The sequence below is a fragment of the Procambarus clarkii genome, chromosome 60, assembly GCF_040958095.1.
Source record: "Procambarus clarkii isolate CNS0578487 chromosome 60, FALCON_Pclarkii_2.0, whole genome shotgun sequence".
NCBI lineage: Eukaryota > Metazoa > Arthropoda > Malacostraca > Decapoda > Cambaridae > Procambarus > Procambarus clarkii.
Window position 1 is genome coordinate 4,372,261 of NC_091209.1, and position 10,674 is coordinate 4,382,934.

At 38.8% G+C, this 10,674-nt stretch overlaps 1 long non-coding RNA gene across 1 annotated transcript; it reads left to right on the forward strand.

Annotated features, from left to right (window-relative positions):
- The first annotated feature begins 6,850 nt into the window (after positions 1-6,850).
- LOC138353870 (uncharacterized) lies at positions 6,851-7,946 on the forward strand. The gene is made up of 3 exons (XR_011223289.1): positions 6,851-7,267; positions 7,512-7,634; positions 7,813-7,946. It is a non-coding gene; the product is annotated as an uncharacterized lncRNA (long non-coding RNA).
- Positions 7,947-10,674: the final 2,728 nt, after the last annotated feature.

The window sequence follows — 10,674 nt, forward strand, 5'->3', positions numbered from 1 at the left end:
AGTAAATATATGTTTTTTCATGTTCTGCATTCAGCACCCACATTATAGTGAGTATATATACCATATTACTTCATTACCTAAATAATGCTAGGAGGGTTTGAGTAGCTTTGGGTCTTTAGTGGACAGAATCCCCAATAGATGGGGCGAGAGTCGCCCCATCTCTCTCGCCCGAGCAAGAGTCGAAACTTAATTTAAAATTTATATATCTTTGTTCTCGAACATGATATATTTCATTTGGTGCAATCATAATAATGTTCATATCTCGGTCTTTCTGGAGGCATATAAGATTTTAGGCTTTATTAGCGTATATTTGTTAATTATACAATATATCGGCAAGTGCGTAGGCGTCTGCACTCCATGCCCGACAAGCTACTGAGCGCTACTATAAAAACATATGTATCTTCACTTGAGCTATAAATGTCTATTGTAATGTATTGAAAATGAAGCTCTTATTTCTAACTTGCTTAAGACATATAAAACATTTGTGTTTATTAATGAATTTACGTGAAATAAACATTGATATGAGAGAGAGTTGCTCTGTCGTTCAGTCTGTACGGGGTGGGAGCTCCGTAATTTTTAAAATACATGTATCTTCATTAGAACTTTAAATATGTCTATGGTAAAGTGTTTAATGTGAAGCTTATATGTCTGTCTTTCTTGAGACATATAAAACACATATGTTTATTAACGAATTCACGTAAAATAAACATTGTTCTGCGAGAGAGTTGCTCGGTCGATCGATCTGTCTGGGGTCGGAGCTCGGCTATTATAAAAGTACACGTATCTTCGCTTTAAATTTAAATATACCCATGGTAAGGTATTTAGAATGAAGCTTATATTTCTATCTTTCTTGTGACATAAAATTCTTACGTTTATTAAGGAATCTGCGTGAAATAGGCATGGTTCTGAGATGAATGCTGCGGTTTTCGAGCTCGACGCGCGACAATGGACGCCAAACACATCCAGTGAGTGTTATTAGACCCCATACCCATTCTATGGATGGTTGGAGCCCCATACTCATTCTATGGGTGGTTGGAGCCCCATACCCATCCTGTGGGTTGTAGTGGACGCCATACTCATCCTGTGGGTGGTATTGGACCCCATACCCTTCCTGTGGGTGGATGTGGTCCCCATACTCATCCTGTGGGTGGATGTGACCCTCATACCCATCCTGTGGGTGGTATTGGACCCCTTACCCACCTAACAGGTGGTAGTGGACAATATACCCATCCTAGCTATAGTTGGTATAGTAGACACAATAATATCCTGTTTGCAGTAGTTTACCCCATAGTCATTCCAACGTAACATCGTTTTCTGTTAGCGTTCCTACAAAACATCCTTTAAAGATTTGTAAAGCACAAACTATGGTATATAATATTGATTGACGAAGGACTGTTATTCTATGTAATAATTTTTAGTGCTTATTATAATTTACTAAGAACAACTAATATTTCTCAAAACAAAACTACGAGCCTTCAATAGGAAGTAGCTGATCTGTAATATTCTAAGAGCATGGACAATAGTAGGTAAATTTCACAACCCATGTGGGATCTGAAAACTACAATTTTCCTTATAATTGAACCAATCACGACTATTCTGCTATCTAGGTTGACGGATGGATACTGTGAGACGTAAATTGGTACGTGAGGAAGAGTTTGGGCCTTAGAAAAAAAGAAATTGGGAATATATCACATATTTACTAATTCATATTCAACATATTGACTTTAAGCATTAAGTCATATATGTGCTGTCTTGTGTGAGAACGGGTTGCACAGCCAGACCTCACTACTGTGTCAGTGGTACAGCCAGACCTCCCTAATGTGTCAGTGGTACAGCCAGACCTCCCTACTGTGTCAGTGGTACAGCCAGACCTCCCTACTGTGTCAGTGGTACAGCCAGACCTCACTACTGTCAGTGGTACAGCTAGACCTCCCTACTGTGTCAGTGGTACAGCCAGACCTCCCTACTGTGTCAGTGGTACAGCTAGACCTCCCTACTGTGTCAGTGGTACAGCCAGACCTCACTACTGTCAGTGGTACAGCTAGACCTCACTACTGTGTCAGTGGTACAGCTAGACCTCCCTACTGTCAGTGGTACAGCCAGACCTCACTACTGTCAGTGGTACAGCTAGACCTCACTACTGTGTCAGTGGTACAGCCAGACCTCCCTACTGTGTCAGTGGTACAGCCAGACCTCCCTACTGTGTCAGTGGTACAGCCAGACCTCCCTACTGTGTCAGTGGTACAGCCAGACCTCCCTACTGTGTCAGTGGTACAGCTAGACCTCCCTACTGTGTCAGTGGTACAGCCAGACCTCCCTACTGTGTCAGTGGTACAGCCAGACCTCCCTACTGTGTCAGTGGTACAGCCAGACCTCACTACTGTGTCAGTGGTACAGCTAGACCTCCCTACTGTGTCAGTGGTACAGCTAGACCTCCGTACTGTGTCAGTGGTACACCTAGACCTCCCTACTGTGTCAGTGGTACAGCTAGACCATCCTACTGTGTCAGTGGTACACCTAGACCTCCCTACTGTGTCAGTGGTACAGATAGACCTCCCTACTGTGTCAGTGGTACAGCTAGACCTCCCTACTGTGTCAGTGGTACAGCTAGACCTCCCTACTGTGTCAGTGGTACAGCTAGACCTCCATACTGTGTCAGTGGTACAGCCAGACCTCACTACTGTGTCAGTGGTACAGCTAGACCTCCCTACTGTGTCAGTGGTACAGCCAGACCTCCCTACTGTGTCAGTGGTACAGCCAGACCTCCCTACTGTGTCAGTGGTACAGCTAGACCTCCCTACTGTGTCAGTGGTACAGCCAGACCTCCCTACTGTGTCAGTGGTACAGCCAGACCTCCCTACTGTGTCAGTGGTACAGCCAGACCTCACTACTGTGTCAGTGGTACAGCTAGACCTCCCTACTGTGTCAGTGGTACAGCTAGACCTCCGTACTGTGTCAGTGGTACACCTAGACCTCCCTACTGTGTCAGTGGTACAGCTAGACCATCCTACTGTGTCAGTGGTACACCTAGACCTCCCTACTGTGTCAGTGGTACAGATAGACCTCCCTACTGTGTCAGTGGTACAGCTAGACCTCCCTACTGTGTCAGTGGTACAGCTAGACCTCCCTACTGTGTCAGTGGTACAGCTAGACCTCCATACTGTGTCAGTGGTACAGCCAGACCTCACTACTGTGTCAGTGGTACAGCTAGACCTCCCTACTGTGTCAGTGGTACAGCCAGACCTCCCTACTGTGTCAGTGGTACAGCCAGACCTCCCTACTGTGTCAGTGGTACAGCTAGACCTCCCTACTGTGTCAGTGGTACAGCCAGACCTCCCAACCCGTTCTCACACAAGACAGTACATATATGACTAGTGCTTAAAGTCAATATGTGGAATGTGATTTAGTACATATGTGATATATTCCCAGTTAACTTTTTTACCAAGGCTCAAACTCTTCCTCACGTACCAATTTACGTCTCACAGTACTCGTCCATCAACGTAGATAGCTGAATAGTCGTGATTGGTTCAATTATAACGAAAATTGTAGTTTTCAGGTCCCACATGGGTTGTGAAATTCACCTACTATTGTCCATGCTCTTATAATATTACAGATCAGCTACATCCTATTGAAGGCTCGTAGTTTTGTTTTGAGAAATATTAGTTGTTCTTAGTAAATTATAATAAGCACAATAAATTATTACATAGAATAAGTGCTTCACCAATCAATATTATATACTATAGTTTGTGCTTTAGAAATCTTTAAAGAATGTTTTGTAGGAACGCTAACAGAAAACGATGTTATGTTGGAATGTATATAGGGTAAACTACTGCAAACAGGATGGTATGGTGTGGATTATTGGAAACTATAGGATTAGGGTCCACTACCACCTGTTAGGTGGGTAAGGGGTCCAATAACACCCGCAGGATGAGTATGGGGGTCACATCCACCCACAGGAATGGTATGGGGATCACTTCCACCCACAGGAAGGGTATGGGATCCAATACCATCCACTGGATGTGTATTGCGTCCACTACCACCGACAGGATGGGTATGGGCTCACAACCACCCACAGGATAGGTATGGGGTCCAATACCACCCACAGGATGAGTATGGGGTCCACTATAACCCACAGGATGGGTATGGGGCTCCAACCACCCACAGAATAAGTATGGGGTACAATAACACCCACTGGATATGTATGGCATCCATTGCCCCCACAGGATGACTATAGGGTACAGTATCGCCCACAGGATTAGTATATAGGGTTCACTGCCGCCCACAGAGTCGGTATGGAGTCCACCGCCACCCACAGGGTCGGTATGGGGTTCACTACCGCCCACTGGGTCGCTATGAAGTCAACTACCGTCCACAGGGTCGGTAGGGGTCCACTACCGCCCACAGGGTCGGCAGGGGGTCCACTGCCACCCACTGGGTCGGTAGGGGGTCCACTGCCGCCCACAGGATCGATAGGGGGTCCACTGCCGCCCACAGGGTCGATATGGGGGGGTCCACTACCGCCCACAGGATCGATAGGGGGTCCACTGCCGCCCACAGGGTCGGTAGGGGGTCCACTGCCGCCCACACGTTCGGTAGGGGTCCACTGCCGCCCACAGGGTCGGTAGGGGGTCCACTGCCGCCCACAGGACCGATAGGGGGTCCACTGCCGCCCACAGGGTCGATAGGGGGTCCCTTACCGCCCACAGGGTCTCTATGAAGTCAACTACCGCCCATAGTGTTTGTATAGTGTCCACTATCGCCCATAGTGTTATTATGGGGTCCACTACCCCTCATAGGGTCGGTATGGGGGTCCATTACTACCCACAGGGTGTGTCTGGGGTCTATTTTGGCAATACTGCTTTTCCAATCTCATTTGTTGTTCAATGTAAAATATTTGTTGCTCGACTTGCAACAATTTATATATATATATATATATAGTATAGTGCCTTTGCAATAATGTACCAATGTGTGTATTTTCATAACTCGTTTTAAATTGTTGAAAAATAAATAACTACATTGTGAATGCAAGTCAATGTTTACATGCTAAATCAGAGTTGCCAGATTCCGCTTAAAATAGCAAATTGTGCTTATTTTCAAAGCTTGAGAATTTAGCTTTAAAGTAGTTAAAAAACTACGAATTTCGCAATTTGCTATGTACTTTAGTGTACTATTTTAAAATAAGATTGGTTTTTAAGCTGCAAGTCATATGAATCTCAAAAAAAGTATATTATTAACAATCTTATCTCCATAGTTCACTAGTTTCTGTAAATCAGATCTGGTAACTGTAGGCCAAGTACTGGAAGACTCAAGACACAATGTGTTGAAGCTATTCTCTTTGAAGAAGTCATCTCGACAGGATCTTCCAGCTCCAGCTATAAAACTTCACCAAACATGGATCTACCTAGTACATCAAATGGTAAGGAATTACTAAACTGTACAAAGTTTTATGCTAGAACATTTGTTACAGAATTGTCCCTGTCAGGGACAATTCAGTCCCTATTCTATGTGTACTCCATCACATAGTGACGGAGTATGTGGGAATAATTTTGTTGACACTGTCCATTTTGTCAATTCTACAACAGCAGATAATATGAATTCCCAGAGATATTTGTAACTTGAGATACTTGGTTTGGTTTGGTTAAGTTAGGTTAGGTTAGCCTAACCCAGTAAATCCTCCCCGGCTAGAATATAAACCCCGGACAAAGTGCTCGTGAAATGCCAGGCATTTGCAAATATGAGGATGTGGTTGATTAGATTATATTCTTTTCTATATCATAGATGTTCAATATATGAAAAATATTTTAGACTTAAAAATGGACCCCTGAGGTACTCAACTTAACACATTTCTTCATATTCATTCCCATTTAGTATGACCTTTTGCTCTCTTTGTTTTAACTATTGTTTTGTGCACTTTACAATTTTTTTCATGAACCTGTAATTTCCTTGCTAGTCTTCCATGTGGTACCTTATTAAAGTCTTTAGCATAATCCATGTATACTACATCCACCGGAAACCCTTTATCTGAGTACCATGTTACCATGTCCCAAAAGTGAGGAGGTTTATAAGGTAGCATCTGTTTTTAAGAAGACCATGGTGTGTCGATTGAATAAGATTTTTCACTGAAAGATGGTAAATGATTCCCTCCCTTAGGATTTTCGCCATGAGCTTGCAGATGTGTTATACCTAGCTGATCGGACATTAGTTTTGTGCTTAACTCTTTCTGCTTTTTTTTTAAATACTGTAAGGGTGAAATTTTCATATTTCAAATCTCGGGGTACTATCCCTTGGTTCAGATATTTTGTGGAAAGTATTTTCAGCAGTATTCATAGTTCTTCTGTCAGTTTATTTTCCTTTATAATTAAGGTTTGTTTTCTTTTGTACCATAGAAAGTACCACAGAAAGGTGTTATAATGTTGTGTTAGCTTTTCTGTACAATTTTTCTTTTTTGTTTGTATAAAAGGCTATGCAATGAATTCAAATATTTACGCTACCAATCAATTTTTCAGATAGATCATCGGATTTTGACAGTATGCTGTACATACCAGATGTTCCAAAAATAACTACAGACAACAATAATGGTACTGTGTTTACTATTTTTATACTTTATATATAGGAAGACAAGTTCAATCAATGAGCATTTTAATATATCATCAAAATTTTCATACATTTCTTTCACTTTGTTACACTTGTAAAAACTTATTCTTAGCTATATTTATATAAATGTTAATACCACTGTTAAATGAACATATTGATTTGTGTCCTTATTAGTTATAGCTTATTTATGTTGACCCAGCACCTTACTAAAGGGATTACCTTAACTTGTGTCACTATCTCTCTAGGGGGCTCCAGGTAGGCAGTATAGGTAATGCCACTAACATGCATATCATTATGGGAAAGTCCATAATTTAACACATAATTATAAGTAGGTAATTTGTAGCAAATTTTAAGATTATTAATAGGTACATTGTAGCATAATTTTGCATAAGCATAATTTTCTTGTTTTGTTCTTGTACTTTTCCTTCGAACACTATTATTTTCTCTTCAGAATTTCACCGGAGAATAGCAGTGATGACTAGAGAACATCTTGAACGTGAGTACCAGAAAGCACGTGCTGCAATGATACAAAGAAATGAGTACTTGAAGAGACTCTTAAACGTGGAGGAACCAAACTCAATAAAGGTGACAAACAAGAAACAGAAAAAAGATAACATACAGGATGTATCACACATTAATTCAAAACAAAGACCAGCTGCACCCCAATCTGATGGTAATCTTCTATTATTTTTTTAACAATATTTCTACAGCTGTTATTTGTGTACTTTCCAATAATATTTGTTGCCTATTTTTAAGTGTATGCTAGACAATTATGGAGATTAAATTACTATAACACTGAACAACTTGGTAGCATAAAGTTAGTTATAGTAATATCTTGAGATTTGTCTGAAAATATTAATACTTGTATACAATTTGCAATTATGTACCATGCTTAAATCTTCAAATGTGCCACCCAGACATTCTGCCTGCTATACTTTCACCACCACACATTCAAAATGCGGGCTATTCTACTAGTGGCAGAACGTACACTCAAAGTTATTTGGCAGCTGGTGAAGAAACTTTGGAATCATTTGATGTTGGTATGTCCCAACATCATTTGTTGGTATTTAAATGAGGGTTTATTTAATGGACACACGTCATAAATATTATGTACCAAAATTGTGCTTAATGCCTATGAAATTTTGTTTAACATATTATACTAATCATTCCTTTCACTTACAAATTTTTCTTACTAATTTTTAATCCCATATTTCAAAGTACTTGCTGCAGAACTTGAACAAATTAAAGATTCTCAGCCAAGTGTTTCTGACTGGCAAAAAAGAAGAAAAAATGCAGAGATTAATTGGGGAGAAAGCAGGGCAATGCTGTTCGATTGGACATTGTCTGAGTTGGGTGTTCCAGATAAAGGTAAATTAAATATTGCTGTGTTCATTAAGGTTATACTGTATAATAAGCATCATATGCAAATTAATGACACTCTATTAATACATTTAGACTTCAGATTGTTTAAAATGTTAGGTATACAGTATTTAAAATTAGTATAAATAATTACCCCTTTTTTCATCAGGTAAAGTTTGTGTACAATGTACAAATTGTGAGGCAAGCATCAAATGTGAAGACTGTTTTGCATTTTTGTGTCACATTTGTGACCAAATGCAACATTTTCTCATGCCTTTCCACCACAGATTATATTGGAAAAATGGCTTTTATGAGCCATTAGACCCGACACAAACTGTGTGCCCTGAAGGAAATATCTTTCACTGGAGTAAGTATACGATACCTGTATAAAATCCGTACTTTGTTCCGAGATTACTTCTACTTCCCAATCCCAGTCTAGAGCTACGATTATCTTGGTATAACAAAATAAAATGAATAAATGTTTCATTTCAGTCATTACAACATTTGGAGAAGTCTTAAAGTTTAAACCTGACACTTGGTTTTATAGATTGATTTAATCGTCTGATTGTTTCTTTTCTGTGAATTTCTCGGTCATTATCTGGAGAATAATGTCAATATTTTGTACAATCAAGAAACAATGAAATATTCAGTCTGAAATTCTTTTCCATAAAACTCATTTTGTCAAACTGTCTTCCTTTTCTTTGTTACCAGAACCTGTTGTACCAGCCCAACCACCAAATTCTTGCCCCAACTGCACAGATTGCAAGTTTAAAATTTCAAGCTCCAGCAATCTCTGCATCTTCATCACTATAATGGGTAAATAAACTTTAAAATTTACCCTTTTATTTCCATTACCGGATATTCCTGAATCACAATACATTTTGAAATTTTTGTTGCTATAAATGTTAATTTTTACATCACTATTTTAGCAAGTCGCCACACCACTCAATGCACTGTATTTTAAACTACAGGAAGGTATGACCTCTATACTCCAATCTATACATGCCACTGTGGATATGAGCATCAACAACTAGGCAAGACCATGCACAAGTCTGGTTTCTATTCATCATTAGGAAAGAGCAGCACATTCTACAGCACCAGTCTGCTTGAATCATGGCACCATATCAAAAGAAATTGTCCCGGAACATCATTTCGGGCATTAGTCACTGCACTGGAATCCTTTGGTGCTTCTCGTGGGCGTGTATGTTTTGATACCGTTATTCTTAATATTTTCAGTTTTATATTTCAATACAAAAATTATCAAAATTTTGTAGTAATGTATATTCATTTATTAATAATTAGTTTTTAATTTTGTTCAAACACAAAATGGAATGTTTTTTTTGTTTATTTATCTTATGTCATAATATGCATTTTAAATGTCACCATCTAAAAAATTCTATTCCTAGATTGGACCCATTAATTATATAACTTCGAAGAGAGTGTTCTTCGAATGGCGATTCCAGCAATATGAGCTGAGAAAAATTAGAGGAGAAGCTGACAATGAGTGTCCTGCTTGTGATAAAACCCCTTTAGCAGTACATATTGATGGCAACAAGAAGCTGTATCGTTACAACAAAGTTGGGAGGTAATAAAATGTGCTTTACAGATACTTAATGTATAGTATTCTTTTGTTCTCTACACACACTATATTATAATGAATTATATTGTCTTCAAATTAATGTTCTTATAAATAAAGTATGCACATATAAATATACATTGTCATATGACATATTTTTTAACTGAGTATGTCTTTATAGTTTGCCTTTCAATTGCATCCATATCATCATTTTATTTATCTAACACCATGTAAATTTTTGTTTTATGTAAAATTTAGCAGTGCATCAGAATTCTTCATATAAAACATTTTTTGATACCCCATTACCCATTGTTTAATATTATAGTGGTTACAGACAATAAATAATTATTTCTGAATTATCATTGCAGAGGTATCAGAAACCCCTATTATTCTGATAGTATCTTCAGCAAAGATGAAGATGTTCAAGCTCATGTTGGCACTATTCAGAGCTTGAAAACTAAGGTGAGTTTTATTATATATTGAGAAACCTTCAATTTTACCTAATAACTGTTTGGCGACTATAACATATGGTGGCCATTTTTGTATTTTTTCATTATAGTTTATATATATTGAATAAGGAAATATAACCCATAGAAATTCTTATGTGCAACAACAATGCCTATCGCGCAAAATAATCTCTACCTTCTACCCGTCCTACATAATTATAATCATGCTCACCAACTGGGTATTTAGTTACTATAAATATTTTTGTTTAATAGAGTAAGCACACGTGTGGAGTGTCTACATGGAAAGCTGCTCAAAATAAGCCTCTTTCATTCCAAAGTTTGGATGAAACAGGAATCAGCATGGCCTCCTGTCGACATGGTATTATCCTCCACACCTTGAATATGTATCAAGGAGAGCTGTACAGTTATGCCCACTATTTGCAAATTATGTATTTCAAATACGTAAAGTTTATTTGTCAAGACATAATTTGCAAATATTGGCCATGGGCCTTAACTGTGGCTCAGAAACAATCACATTTTCACATTGGTCAAGCAAAGCCATTTTTAGGAGTCCTACATGCAAAAGGACATGCTTGGTATTGTCAGGTAAATAAAAATATAACATTACATTTATGTATACTAATTAAATTTAATGTAATGTATACATTACATTAAATATAATAAGTACAGTTTGTGTAA